The sequence below is a fragment of the Schistocerca americana genome, chromosome 11 (genome assembly GCF_021461395.2).
Source record: "Schistocerca americana isolate TAMUIC-IGC-003095 chromosome 11, iqSchAmer2.1, whole genome shotgun sequence".
NCBI classification, from domain to species: Eukaryota; Metazoa; Arthropoda; class Insecta; order Orthoptera; family Acrididae; genus Schistocerca; species Schistocerca americana.
Window position 1 is genome coordinate 162,195,023 of NC_060129.1, and position 14,557 is coordinate 162,209,579.

Genomic DNA, 14,557 nt, shown 5'->3' on the forward strand with positions numbered 1-14,557 from the left:
ATTGTCGCCCTTCTCTCAGAAACGTTTACATTTATCGTTTGGAAACTTACGCCGTGTGCTGACGTAATCGATGGCACTTCAAGCAACAACACAGAGCCTTCTAAGTTGAAGCAATCGGCAAGAAAGGAGTTGTATAATTAATGTTTTGGTTTTCGATTATTCAGTTATTAGCCGGAGTTGGTGCCTTGCAGATGACCGAGGACCTTGAGGATTTTCATGAACTGAGGTCTCGCCCCCACAGAGCTTGAGAAAGTGTGAAAAGTGTTAATATGTAGTAAAAACGGAAGAAAATCTCCCGGATCGTCTTTTGTTATGTAATGACGTAATGACTGATCGTCACAATTGTCGCCATTCTCTCAGAAACGTTTACATTTATCGTTTGGAAAGTTACGGCGGGTGCTGAGGTATTCGATGGCACTACAAGCAACAAAACAGAGCCTTCTAAGTTGAAGCAATCGGCAAGAAAGAAGTAGTAAAATTAATGTTTTGCTATTAGAATATTCAATTATTAGCCGGAGTTAGTGCCTTGCAGTTGACCGAGGACCTTGAAGTTTTGCATGAACTGAGGTCTGGTAGCCACATAGCAAGAGAAAGAGTGAAAAGTGTTAATATATAGTAAAAACGGAAGAAAATCTACCGTTTCGTCTTTTGTTTCGAGAAGACGTAATGACTGATCGTCACAATTGTCGCCCTTCTCTCAGAAACGTTTACATTTATCGTTTGGAAACTTACGGCGGGTGCTGAGGTATTCGATGGCACTAAAAGCAACAAAACAGTGCGTTCTAAGTTGAAGCAATCGGCAAGAAAGAAGTAGGAAAATTAACGTTTTGGTTTTCGAATCTTCAATTATTAGCCGGAGTTAGTGCCTTGCAGTTAACCGAGGACCTTGAGGATTTTCATGAACTGACGTCTCGCCGCCACAGAGCTTGAGAAAGGGTGAAAAGTGTTAATATGTAGTAAAAACGGAAGAAAAACTCCCGGATCGTCTTTTGTTTCGTAGTGACGTAATGACTGATCGTCACAATTGTCGCCCTTCTCTCAGAAACGTTTACATTTATCGTTTGGAAAGTTACGGCGGGTGCTGAGGTATTCGGTGGCACTACAAGCAACAAAACAGAGCCTTCTAAGTTGAAGCAATCGGCAAGAAAGAAGTAGTAAAATTAATGTTTTGGTTTCCGAATATTCAATTATTAGCCGGAGTTAGTGCCTTGCAGTTGACCGAGGACCTTGAGGTTTTTGCATGAACTGAGGTCTGGTAGCCACATAGCATGAGAAACAGTGAAAAGTGTTAATATATAGTATAAACGGAAGAAAATCTCCCGTTTCGTCTTTTGTTTCGTAATGACGTAATGACTGATCGTCACAATTGTCGCCCTTCTCTCAGAAACGTTTACATTTATCGTTTGGAAACTTACGGCGGGTGCTGAGGTATTCGATGGCACTAAAAGCAACAAAACAGAGCGTTCTAAGTTAAAGCAATCGGCAAGAAAGAAATAGTAAAATTAATGATTTGGTTTCGAATATTTAATTATTAGCCGGAGTTAGTGCCTTGCAGTTGTCCGAAGACCTTGAGGTTTTGCATGAACTGAGGTCTCCCAGCCACAGCGCTTGAGAAAGTGTGAAAAGTGTTACTGTTTAGTAAAAACGGAAGAAAATCTCCCGTTTCGTCTTTTGTTTCGTAGTGACATAATGACTGATCGTCACAATTGTCGCCCTTCTCTCAGAAACGTTTACATTTATCGTTTGGAAACTTACGCCGTGTGCTGAGGTATTCGATGGCACTACAAGCAACAAAACAGAGCCTTCTAAGTTGAAGTATCGGCAAGAAAGAAGAAGTAAAATTAAAGTGTTGGTTTTGGAATATTCAATTATTAGCGGGAGTTAGTGCCTTGCAGTTGACCGAGGACCTTGAGGCTTTGAATGAACTGAAGTTCTCGCCGATACAGAGCTTGAGAAAGAATGAAAAGTGTTAAAATGTAGTAAAAACGGAGGAAAATCTCCCGATTCATCCTTTGTTTCGTAATGACGTAATGACTGATCGTCACAATTGTCGCCCTTCTCTCAGAAACTATTACATATATCATTTGGAAACTTACGGCGTGTGCTGAGGTATTCGATGGCACTACAAGCAACAAAACAGAGCCTTCTAAGTTGAAGCAATAGGCAAGAAAGTAGTAGTAAAATTAATGTCTTTGTTACCGAAAATTCAATTATTAGACAGAGTTGGTGCCTTGCAAGTGACCGAGGACTTTGAGGTTTTGCATGAGAGAGAGCGAAAAGTGTTAATATATAGTAAAAACGGAAGAAAATCTCCCGTTTCGTCTTTTGTTTCGTAATGACGTAATGACTGATCGTCACAATTGTCGCCCTTCTCTCAGAAACGTTTACATTTATCGTTTGGAAACTTACAGCGGGTGCTGAGATACTCGATGGCACTACAAGCAACAAAACAGAGTCTTCTAAGTTGAAGCAATCGGCAGGAAAGAAATAGTAAAATTAATGTTTTGGTTTTCGAATATTCAATTATTAGCCGGAGTTAGTGCGTTGCGGTTGACGGAGGACCTTGAGGATTTTCATGAACTGAGGTTTCGCCGCCACAGAGCTTGAGAAAGTGTGAAAAGTGTTAATATGTAGTAAAAACGGCAGAAAATCCCCGGATCGTCTTTTGCTTCGTAATGACGTAATGACTGATCGTCACAATTGTCGCCCTTCTCTCAGAAACGTTTACATTTATCGTTTGGAAAGTTACGGCGGGTGCTGAGGTATTCGATGGCACTACAAGCAACAAAACATAGCCTTCTAAGTTGAAGCAATCGGCAGGAAAGGAGTAGTAAAATTAATGTTTTGGTTTCCGAATATTCAATTATTAGCCGGAGTTAGTGCCTTGCAGTTGACCGAGGACCTTGAGGTCTTGCATGAACTGAGGTCTGGTAGCCACATAGCATGAGAAACGGTGAAAAGTGTTAATATATAGTATAAACGGAAGAAAATCTCCGGTTTCCTCTTTTGTTTCGTAATGACGTAATGACTGATCGTCACAATTGTCGCCCTTCTCTCAGAAACGTTTACATTTATCGTTTGGAAACTTACGGCGGGTGCTGAGGTATTCGATGGCACTAAAAGCAACAAAACAGAGCGTTCTAAGTTGAAGCAATCGGCAAGAAAGAAGTAGTAAAATTAACGTTTTGGTTTTCGAATATTCAATTATTAGCCGGAGATAGTGCCTTGCAGTTGACCGAGGACCTTGAGGATTTTCATGAACTGAGGTCTCGCCCCCACAGAGCTTGAGAAAGTGTGAAAAGTGTTAATATGTAGTAAAAACGGAAGAAAATCTCCCGGATCGTCTTTTGTTATGTAATGACGTAATGACTGATCGTCACAATTGTCGCCCTTCTCTCAGAAACGTTTACATTTATCGTTTGGAAAGTTACGGCGGGTGCTGAGGTATTCGATGGCACTACAAGCAACAAAACAGAGCCTTCTAAGTTGAAGCAATCGGCAAGAAAGAAGTAGTAAAATTAATGTTTTGCTATTAGAATATTCAATTATTAGCCGGAGTTAGTGCCTTGCAGTTGACCGAGGACCTTGAAGTTTTGCATGAACTGAGGTCTGGTAGCCACATAGCAAGAGAAAGAGTGAAAAGTGTTAATATATAGTAAAAACGGAAGAAAATCTACCGTTTCGTCTTTTGTTTCGAGAAGACGTAATGACTGATCGTCACAATTGTCGCCCTTCTCTCAGAAACGTTTACATTTATCGTTTGGAAACTTACGGCGGGTGCTGAGGTATTCGATGGCACTAAAAGCAACAAAACAGAGCGTTCTAAGTTGAAGCAATCGGCAAGAAAGAAGTAGGAAAATTAACGTTTTGGTTTTCGAATCTTCAATTATTAGCCGGAGTTAGTGCCTTGCAGTTAACCGGGGACCTTGAGGATTTTCATGAACTGACGTCTCGCCGCCACAGAGCTTGAGAAAGGGTGAAAAGTGTTAATATGTAGTAAAAACGGAAGAAAATCTCCCGGATCGTCTTTTGTTATGTAATGACGTAATGACTGATCGTCACAATTGTCGCCCTTCTCTCAGAAACGTTTACATTTATCGTTTGGAAAGTTACGGCGGGTGCTGAGGTATTCGGTGGCACTACAAGCAACAAAACAGAGCCTTCTAAGTTGAAGCAATCGGCAAGAAAGAAGTAGTAAAATTAATGTTTTGGTTTCCGAATATTCAATTATTAGCCGGAGTTAGTGCCTTGCAGTTGACCGAGGACCTTGAGGTTTTTGCATGAACTGAGGTCTGGTAGCCACATAGCATGAGAAACAGTGAAAAGTGTTAATATATAGTATAAACGGAAGAAAATCTCCCGTTTCGTCTTTTGTTTCGTAATGACGTAATGACTGATCGTCACAATTCTCGCCCTTCTCTCAGAAACGTTTACATGTATCGTTTGGAAACTTACGGCGGGTGCTGAGGTATTCGATGGCACTAAAAGCAACAAAACAGAGCATTCTAAGTTAAAGCAATCGGCAAGAAAGAAATAGTAAAATTAATGATTTGGTTTCGAATATTTAATTATTAGCCGGAGTTAGTGCCTTGCAGTTGTCCGAAGACCTTGAGGTTTAGCATGAACTGAGGTCTCACAGCCACAGCGCTTGAGAAAGTGTGAAAAGTGTTACTGTTTAGTAAAAACGGAAGAAAATCTCCCGTTTCGTCTTTTGTTTCGCAATGACGTAATGACTGATCGTCACAATTGTCGCCCTTCTCTCAGAAACGTTTACATTTATCGTTTGGAAACTTACGCCGTGTGCTGACGTATTCGATGGCACTTCAAGCAACAACACAGAGCCTTCTAAGTTGAAGCAATCGGCAAGAAAGGAGTTGTATAATTAATGTTTTGGTTTTCGATTATTCAGTTATTAGCCGGAGTTGGTGCCTTGCAGATGACCGAGGACCTTGAGGTTTTGCGTGAGCTGAAGTCTGGTAGCCACATAGCATGAGAAAGAGCGAAAAGTGTTAATATATAGTAAAAACGGAAGAAAATCTCCCGTTTCGTCTTTTGTTTCGTAATGACATAATGACTGATCGTGACAACTGTCGCCATTCTCTCAGGAACGTTTACATTTATCGTTTGGAAACTTACGGTGGGTGCTGAGGTATTCGATGGAACTATAAGCAACAAAACAGAGCCTTCTAAGTTGAAGCAATCGGCAAGAAAGAAGTAGTAAAAGTAATGTTTTGGTTTTCGAATATTCAATTATTAGCCAGAGTTGGTGCCTTGCAGTTGACCGAGGACCTTGAGGTTTTGCATGAACTGAGTTCTGGTAGCCACAGAGCTTGAAAAAGTGTAAAAAGTGTTAATATGTTGTAAAAACGGAAGAAAATCTCCCGTTTCGTCTTTTGTTTCGTAGTGACATAATGACTGATCGTCACAATTGTCGCCCTTCTCTCAGAAACGTTTACATTTATCGTTTGGAAACTTACGCCGTGTGCTGAGGTATTCGATGGCACTACAAGCAACAAAACAGAGCCTTCTAAGTTGAAGGATCGGCAAGAAAGAAGAAGTAAAACTAAAGAGTTGGTTTTGGAATATTCAATTATTAGCGGGAGTTAGTGCCTTGCAGTTGACCGAGGACCTTGAGGCTTTGAATGAACTGAAGTTCTCGCCGATACAGAGCTTGAGAAAGAATGAAAAGTGTTAATATGTAGTAAAAACGGAGGAAAATCTCCCGATTCATCCTTTGTTTCGTAATGACGTAATGACTGATCGTCACAATTGTCGCCCTTCTCTCAGAAACTATTACATATATCACTTGGAAACTTACGGCGTGTGCTGAGGTATTCGATGGCACTACAAGCAACAAAACAGAGCCTTCTAAGTTGAAGCAATAGGCAAGAAAGTAGTAGTAAAATGAATGCCTTTGTTACCGAAAATTCAATTATTAGACAGAGTTGGTGCCTTGCAAGTGACCGAGGACCTTGAGGTTTTGCATGAACTGAGGTCTTTTTGCCACAGAGCTTGAGAAAGTGTAAAAGATGTTAATATGTAGTATAAACGGAAGAAAATCTCCCGTTTCGTTTTTTGTTTCGTAATGACGTAATGACTGATCGTCACAATTGTCGCCCATCTCTCAGAAACGTTCACATTTATCGGTTGGAAACTTACGGCGGGTGCTGAGGTATTCGATGGCACTACAATCAACAAAACAGAGCCTTCTAAGTTGAAGCAATCGGCAAGAAAGAAGTAGTAAAATTAAGGTTTTGGTTTTCGAATATTCAATTATTAGCCGGAGTTAGTGCCTTGCAGTTGACCAAAGACCTTGAGGTTTTGCACGAACTGACGTCTCGCCGCCACAGAGCTTGAGAATGTGTGAAAAGTGTTAATATGTAGTAAAAACGGTAGGAAATCTCCCGTTTCGTCTTTTGTTTCGTAATGACGTCATCACTGATCGTCACAATTGTCGCCCTTCTCTCAGAAACGTTCACATTTGTCGTTTGGATACTTACGGCGGTTTTTGAGGTATTTGATGGAACTACAAGCAACAAAACAGAGTCTTTTAAGTTGAAGCAATCGACAAGAAAGAAGTAGTAAAATTAATGTTTTCGTTTTCCAATATTCAATTATTAGCCGGAGTTAGTGCCTTGCAGTTGACCGAAGACCTTGAGGTTTTGCATGAACTGACGTCTCGCCACCACAGAGCTTGAGAAAGTGTGAAAAGTCTTAATATGTAGTAAAAACGGAAGGAAATCTCCCGTTTCGTCTTTTGTTTCGTAATGACGTAATGAATGATCGTCACAATTGTCGCCCTTCTCTCAGAAACGTTTACATTTATCGTTTGGAAACTTACGGCGGGTGCTGAGGTATTCGATGGCACTACAAGCAACAAAACAGAGCCATCCAAGTTGAAGCAATCGGCAAGAAAGAAGTAGTAAAATTAACGTTTTGGTTTTCGAATATTCAATTATTAGCCGGAGTTAGTGCGTTGCGGTTGACGGAGGACCTTGAGGATTTTCATGAACTGAGGTTTCGCCGCCACAGAGCTTGAGAAAGTGTGAAAAGTGTTAATATGTAGTAAAAACGGCAGAAAATCCCCGGATCGTCTTTTGCTTCGTAATGACGTAATGACTGATCGTCACAATTGTCGCCCTTCTCTCAGAAACGTTTACATTTATCGTTTGGAAAGTTACGGCGGGTGCTGAGGTATTCGATGGCACTACAAGCAACAAAACATAGCCTTCTAAGTTGAAGCAATCGGCAAGAAAGGAGTAGTAAAATTAATGTTTTGGTTTCCGAATATTCAATTATTAGCCGGAGTTAGTGCCTTGCAGTTGACCGAGGACCTTGAGGTCTTGCATGAACTGAGGTCTGGTAGCCACATAGCATGAGAAACGGTGAAAAGTGTTAATATATAGTATAAACGGAAGAAAATCTCCGGTTTCCTCTTTTGTTTCGTAATGACGTAATGACTGATCGTCACAATTGTCGCCCTTCTCTCAGAAACGTTTACATTTATCGTTTGGAAACTTACGGCGGGTGCTGAGGTATTCGATGGCACTAAAAGCAACAAAACAGAGCGTTCTAAGTTGAAGCAATCGGCAAGAAAGAAGTAGTAAAATTAACGTTTTGGTTTTCGAATATTCAATTATTAGCCGGAGATAGTGCCTTGCAGTTGACCGAGGACCTTGAGGATTTTCATGAACTGAGGTCTCGCCCCCACAGAGCTTGAGAAAGTGTGAAAAGTGTTAATATGTAGTAAAAACGGAAGAAAATCTCCCGGATCGTCTTTTGTTATGTAATGACGTAATGACTGATCGTCACAATTGTCGCCCTTCTCTCAGAAACGTTTACATTTATCGTTTGGAAAGTTACGGCGGGTGCTGAGGTATTCGATGGCACTACAAGCAACAAAACAGAGCCTTCTAAGTTGAAGCAATCGGCAAGAAAGAAGTAGTAAAATTAATGTTTTGCTATTAGAATATTCAATTATTAGCCGGAGTTAGTGCCTTGCAGTTGACCGAGGACCTTGAAGTTTTGCATGAACTGAGGTCTGGTAGCCACATAGCAAGAGAAAGAGTGAAAAGTGTTAATATATAGTAAAAACGGAAGAAAATCTACCGTTTCGTCTTTTGTTTCGAGAAGACGTAATGACTGATCGTCACAATTGTCGCCCTTCTCTCATAAACGTTTACATTTATCGTTTGGAAACTTACGGCGGGTGCTGAGGTATTCGATGGCACTAAAAGCAACAAAACAGAGCGTTCTAAGTTGAAGCAATCGGCAAGAAAGAAGTAGGAAAATTAACGTTTTGGTTTTCGAATCTTCAATTATTAGCCGGAGTTAGTGCCTTGCAGTTAACCGAGGACCTTGAGGATTTTCATGAACTGACGTCTCGCCGCCACAGAGCTTGAGAAAGGGTGAAAAGTGTTAATATGTAGTAAAAACGGAAGAAAATCTCCCGGATCGTCTTTTGTTTCGTAGTGACGTAATGACTGATCGTCACAATTGTCGCCCTTCTCTCAGAAACGTTTACATTTATCGTTCGGAAAGTTACGGCGGGTGCTGAGGTATTCGGTGGCACTACAAGCAACAAAACAGAGCCTTCTAAGTTGAAGCAATCGGCAAGAAAGAAGTAGTAAAATTAATGTTTTGGTTTCCGAATATTCAATCTTAGCCGGAGTTAGTGCCTTGCAGTTGACCGAGGACCTTGAGGTTTTTGCATGAACTGAGGTCTGGTAGCCACATAGCATGAGAAACAGTGAAAAGTGTTAATATATAGTATAAACGGAAGAAAATCTCCCGTTTCGTCTTTTGTTTCGTAATGACGTAATGACTGATCGTCACAATTGTCGCCCTTCTCTCAGAAACGTTTACATTTATCGTTTGGAAACTTACGGCGGGTGCTGAGGTATTCGATGGCACTACAAGCAACAAAACAGAGCCTTCTAAGTTGAAGCAATCGGCAAGAAAGAAGTAGTAAAATTAATGATTTGGTTTTCGAATATTCAATTATTAGCCGGACTTAGTGCCTTGCAGTTGACCGAGGACCTTGAGGTTTTGCATGAACTGAGGTCTGGTAGCCACATAGCATTAGAAAGAGTGGAAAGTGTTAATATATAGTAAAAACGGCAGAAGATCTACCGTTTCGTCTTTTGTTTCGTGAAGACGTAATGACTGATCGTCACAATTGTCGCCCTTCTCTCAGAAACGTTTACATTTATCGTATGGAAAGTTACGGCGGGTGCTGAGGTATTCGATGGCACTACAAGCAACAAAACAGAACCTTCTAAGTTGAAGCAATCGGCAAGAAAGAAATAGTAAAATTAATGATTTGGTTTCGAATATTTAATTATTAGCCGGAGTTAGTGCCTTGCAGTTGACCGAAGACCTAGAGGTTTTGTATGAACTGAGGTCTCACAGCCACAGCGCTTGAGAAAGTGTGAAAAGTGTTAATGTTTAGTAAAAACGGAAGAAAATCTTCCGTTTCGTCTTTTGTTTCGTAATGACGCAATGACTGATCGTCACAATTGTCGCCCTTCTCTCAGAAACGTTTAATTCTTCGTTTGAGAAACTTACGCCGTTTGCTGACGTATTCGATGGCACTACAAGCAACAAAACAGAGCCTTCTAAGTTGAAGCAATCGGCAAAAAAAAGTAGTAAAATTAATGGTTTGGTTTTCGAATATTCAATTATTAGCCGGAGTTGGTGCCTTGCAGTTGAGTGAGACCCTTGAGGTTTTGCATGAACTGAGGTATGGTAGGCACATAGCATGAGAAAGAGCGAAATGTGTTAATATATAGTAAAAACGGAAGAAAATCTCCCGTTTCGTCTTTTGTTTCGTACTGATGTAATGACTGATCGTCACAATTGTCGCCCTTCTCTCAGAAACGTTTATCGTTTGGAAACTTACGGTGGGTGCTGAGGTATTCGATGGCACTACAAGCAACAAAACAGAGCCTTCTAAGTTGAAGCAATCGGCAAGAAAGAAATAGTAAAATTAATGATTTGGTTTCGAATATTTAATTATTAGCCGGAGTTAGTGCCTTGCAGTTGTCCGAAGGCCTTGAGGTTTTGCATGAACTGAGGTCTCACAGCCACAGCGCTTGAGAAAGTGTGAAAAGTGTTACTGTTTAGTAAAAACGGAAGAAAATCTCCCGTTTCGTCTTTTGTTTCGTAATGACGTAATGACTGATCGTCACAATTGTCGCCCTTCGCTCAGAAACGTTTACATTTATCGTTAGGAAACTTACGCCGTGTGCTGACGTATTCGATGGCACTTCAAGCAACAACACAGAGCCTTCTAAGTTGAAGCAATCGGCAAGAAAGGAGTTGTATAATTAATGATTTGGTTTTCGATTATTCAGTTATTAGCCGGAGTTGGTGCCTTGCAGTTGACCGAGGACCTTGAGGTTTTGCGTGAGCTGAAGTCTGGTAGCCACATAGCATGAGAAATTGCGAAAAGTGTTAATATATAGTAAAAACGGAAGAAAATCTCCCGTTTCGTCTTTTGTTTCGTAATGACATAATGACTGATCGTCACAATTGTCGCCATTCTCTCAGGAACGTTTACATTTATCGTTTGGAAACTTACGGTGGGTGCTGAGGTATTCGATGGCACTACAATCAACAAAACAGAGCCTTCTAAGTTGAAGCAATCGGCAAGAAAGAAGTAGTAAAGTTATTGTTTTGGTTTTCGAATTAACAATTAATAGCCAGAGTTAGTGCCTTGCAGTTGACCGAGGTCCATGAGGTTTTGCATGAACTGAGGTCTCGCCGCCACAGAGCTTGAGAAAGTGAGAAAAGTGTTAATATGTAGTAAAAACGGAAGAAAATCTCCCGTTTCGTCTTTTGTTTCGTAATGGCGTAATGACTGATCGTCACAATTGTCGCCCTTCCCTCAGAAACGTTTACATTTACCATTTGGAAACTTACGCCGTGTGCTGACGTATTCTATGGCACTACAAGCAACAAAACCCAGCCATGTAAGTTGAGTCAATCGGCAAGAAAGAAGTAGTAAAATTAATGTTTTAGTTTTCGAATATTCATTTATTAGCCAGAGTTAGTGCCTTGCAGTTGACCGAGGACCTTGAGGTTTTGCATGAACTGATGTCTCTCCGCTACAGAGCATGAGAAAGTGTGAAAAGTGTTAATATGTAGTAAAAACGGAAGAAAATCTCCTGTTTCTTCTTTTGTTTCGTAATGGCGTAATGACTGATCGTCACAAATGTCGCCCTTCTCTCAGAATCGTTTACATTTATCGTTCGGAAACTTACGGCGGGTGCTGAGGTATTCGGTGGCACTACAAGCAACAAAACAGAGCCTTCGAAGTTGAAGCAATCGGCAGGAGAGAAGCAGTAAAATTGATGTTTAGGTTACCGAAAATTCAATTATTAGTCAGACTTGGTGCCTTGCAGTTGACCGAGGACCTTCAGGTTATGCATGAAGTGAGGTCTGGTAGCCACAGAGATTGAGAAAGTGTGAAAAGTGTTAATATGTAGTAAAAACGGAAGGAAATCTCTCGTTTCGTCTTTTGTTTCGAAATGTCGTAATGACTGATCGTCACAATTGTCACCCTACTCTCTGAAACGTTTACATTTATTGTTTGGAAACTTACGCCGTGTGCTGACATTTTCGATGGCACTGCAGGCAACAAAACAGAGCCTTCTAAGTTGAAGCAATCGGCAAGAAAGAAGTAGTAAAAGTAATGTTTTGGTTTTCGAAAATTCAATTATTAGCCAGAGTTGGTGCCTTGCAGTTGACCGACGACCTTGAGGTTTTGCGTGAACTGAGGTCTGGTAGCCACAGAGCTTGAGAAAGTGTGAAAAGTGTTAATATGTAGTAAAAACGGAAGAAAATCTCCCGTTTCGTCTTTTGTTTCGTAATGACGTAATGACTGATCGTCACAATTGTCGCCCTTGTCTCAGAAACGTTTACAATTATCGTTTGCAAACATACGGCGGGTGCTGAGCTATTCGATGGCACTACAAGCAACAAAACAGAGCCTTCTAAGTTGAAGCAATCGGCAAGAAAGAAGTAGTAAAAGTAATGTTTTAGTTTCCGAAAATTCAATTATTAGCCAGAGTTGGTGCCTTGCAGTTGACCGAGGACCTTGAGGTTATGCATAAACAGAGGTCTGGTAGCCACATAGCATGAGAAAGAGCGAAAAGCGTTAATATATAGTAAAAACGGAAAACAATCTCCCGTTTCGTCTTTTGTTTCGTAATGACGTAATGAGTGATCGTCACAATTGTCGCCCTTCTCTCAGAAACGTTTACATTTATCATTTGGAAACTTACAGCGGGTACTGTGATAGTCGATGGCACTACAAGCAACAAAACAGAGCCTTCTAAGTTGAAGCAATCGGCAAGAAAGAAGTAGTAAAAGTAATGTTTTGGTTTTCGAAAATTCAATTATTAACCAGAGTTGGTGCGTTGCAGTTGACCGAGGACCATGATGTTTTGCATGAACTGAGGTCTGGTATCCACATAACATTAGAAAGAGCTAAAAGTGTTAATATGTAGTAAAAACGGAAGAAAATCTCCCGTTTCGTCTTTTGTTTCGTAATGACGTAATGACTGATCGTCACAATTGTCGCCCTTCTCTCAGAAACGTTTACATTTATCGTTTGGGAACTTACCGCGGGTGCTGCGATATTCGATGGCACTACAAGCAATAAAACAGAGCCTTCTAAGTTGAAGCAATCGGCAAGAAGGAAGTAGTAAAAGTAATGTTTTGGTTTTCGAAAATTCAATTATTAGCTGGAATTGGTGCCTTACAGTTGACCGAGGACCTTGAGGTTTTGCATGAACCGATGTCTGCTAGCCACATAGCATGAGAAATAGCGAAAAGTGTTAATATATAGTAAAAACGGAAGAAAATCTCCCGTTTCGTCTTTTGTTTCGTAATGACGCAATGACTGATCGTCACAATTGTCGCCCTTCTCTCAGAAACGTTTACATTTATCGTTTGGAAACTTACGCCGTGTTCTGAGGTATTCGATGGCACTACAAGCAACAAAACAGAGCCTTCTAAGTTGAAGCAATCGGCATGAAAGCAGTAGTAAAATTAATGTTTTGGTTTTCGATTATTCAATTATTAGCCGGAGTTAGTGCCTTGCAGTTGACCGAGGACCTTTGAGGTTTTGCGTGAACTGAGGTCTGGTAGCCACATAGCATGAGAAAGAGCGAAAAGTGTTAATATATAGTAAAAACGGAAGAAAATCTCCCGTTTCGTCTTTTGTTTCGTAATGACGTAATGACTGATCTTCACAATTGTCGCCCTTCTCTCAGAAACGTTTACATTTAACGTTTGGAAACTTACGCCGTGTGCTGAGGTATTCGATGGCACTACAAGCAACAAAACAGAGCCTTATAAGTTGAAGCAATCGGCAAGAAACAAGTAGTAAAATTAAGGTTTTGGTTTTCGAATATTCAATTATTAGCCGGAGTTAGTGCCTTGCAGTTGACCAAGGACCTTGAGGTTTTGCACGAACTGATGTCTCGCCGCCACAGAGCTTGAGAATGTGTGAAAAGTGTTGATATGTAGTAAAAACGGTAGGAAATCTCCCGTTTCGTCTTTTGTTTCGTAATGACGTCATGACTGATCGTCACAATTGTCGCCCTTCTCTCAGAAACGTTCACATTTGTCGTTTGGATACTTACGGCGGTTGCTGAGGTATTTGATGGAACTACAAGCAACAAAACAGAGTCTTCTAAGTTGAAGCAATCGGCAAGAAAGAAGTAGTAAAATTAATGTTTTGGTTTTCCAATATTCAATTATTAGCCGGAGTTAGTGCCTTGCAGTTGACCGAAGACCTTGAGGTTTTGCATGAACTGACGTTTCGCCGCCACAGAGTTTGAGAAAGTGTGAAAAGTGTTAATATGTGGTAAAAACGGACGGAAATCTCCCTTTTCGTCTTTTGTTTCGTAATGACGTAATGAATGATCGTCACAATTGTCGCCCTTCTCTCAGAAACGTTCACATTTATCGTTTGGAAACTTACGGCCGGTGCTGAGGTATTCGATGGCACTACAAGCAACAAAACAGAGCCTTCTAAGTTGAAGCAATCGCCAAGAAAGAAGTGGTAAAATTAATGATTTGGTTTTCGAATATTTAATTATTTGCCGGAGTTGGTGCCTTGCAGTTGACCGGGGACCTTGAGGTTTTGCATGAACTGAGATCTCGCCGCCAAAGAGCTTGAAAAAGAGCGAAAAGTGTTAATATATAGTAAAAACGGAGAAAATCTCCCGCTTCGTGTTTTGTTTCGTAATGACGAAATGACTGATCGTCACTATTGAAGCCCTTCTCTCAGAAACGTTCACATTCATCGTTTGGAAACTTATGGCGTGTGATGAGGTATTCGATGGCACTGCAAGCAACAAAAGAGAGCCTTCTAAGTTGAAGCAATCGGCAAGAAAGAAGTAGTAAAATTAATGTTTTGGTTTTCGAATATTCAATTATTAGCCGGAGTTGGTGCCTTGCAGTTGACTGAGGCCCTTGAGGTTTTGCATGAACTGAGGTCTGGTAGCCACATAGCATGAGAAAGAGCAAAAAGTTTTAATATATT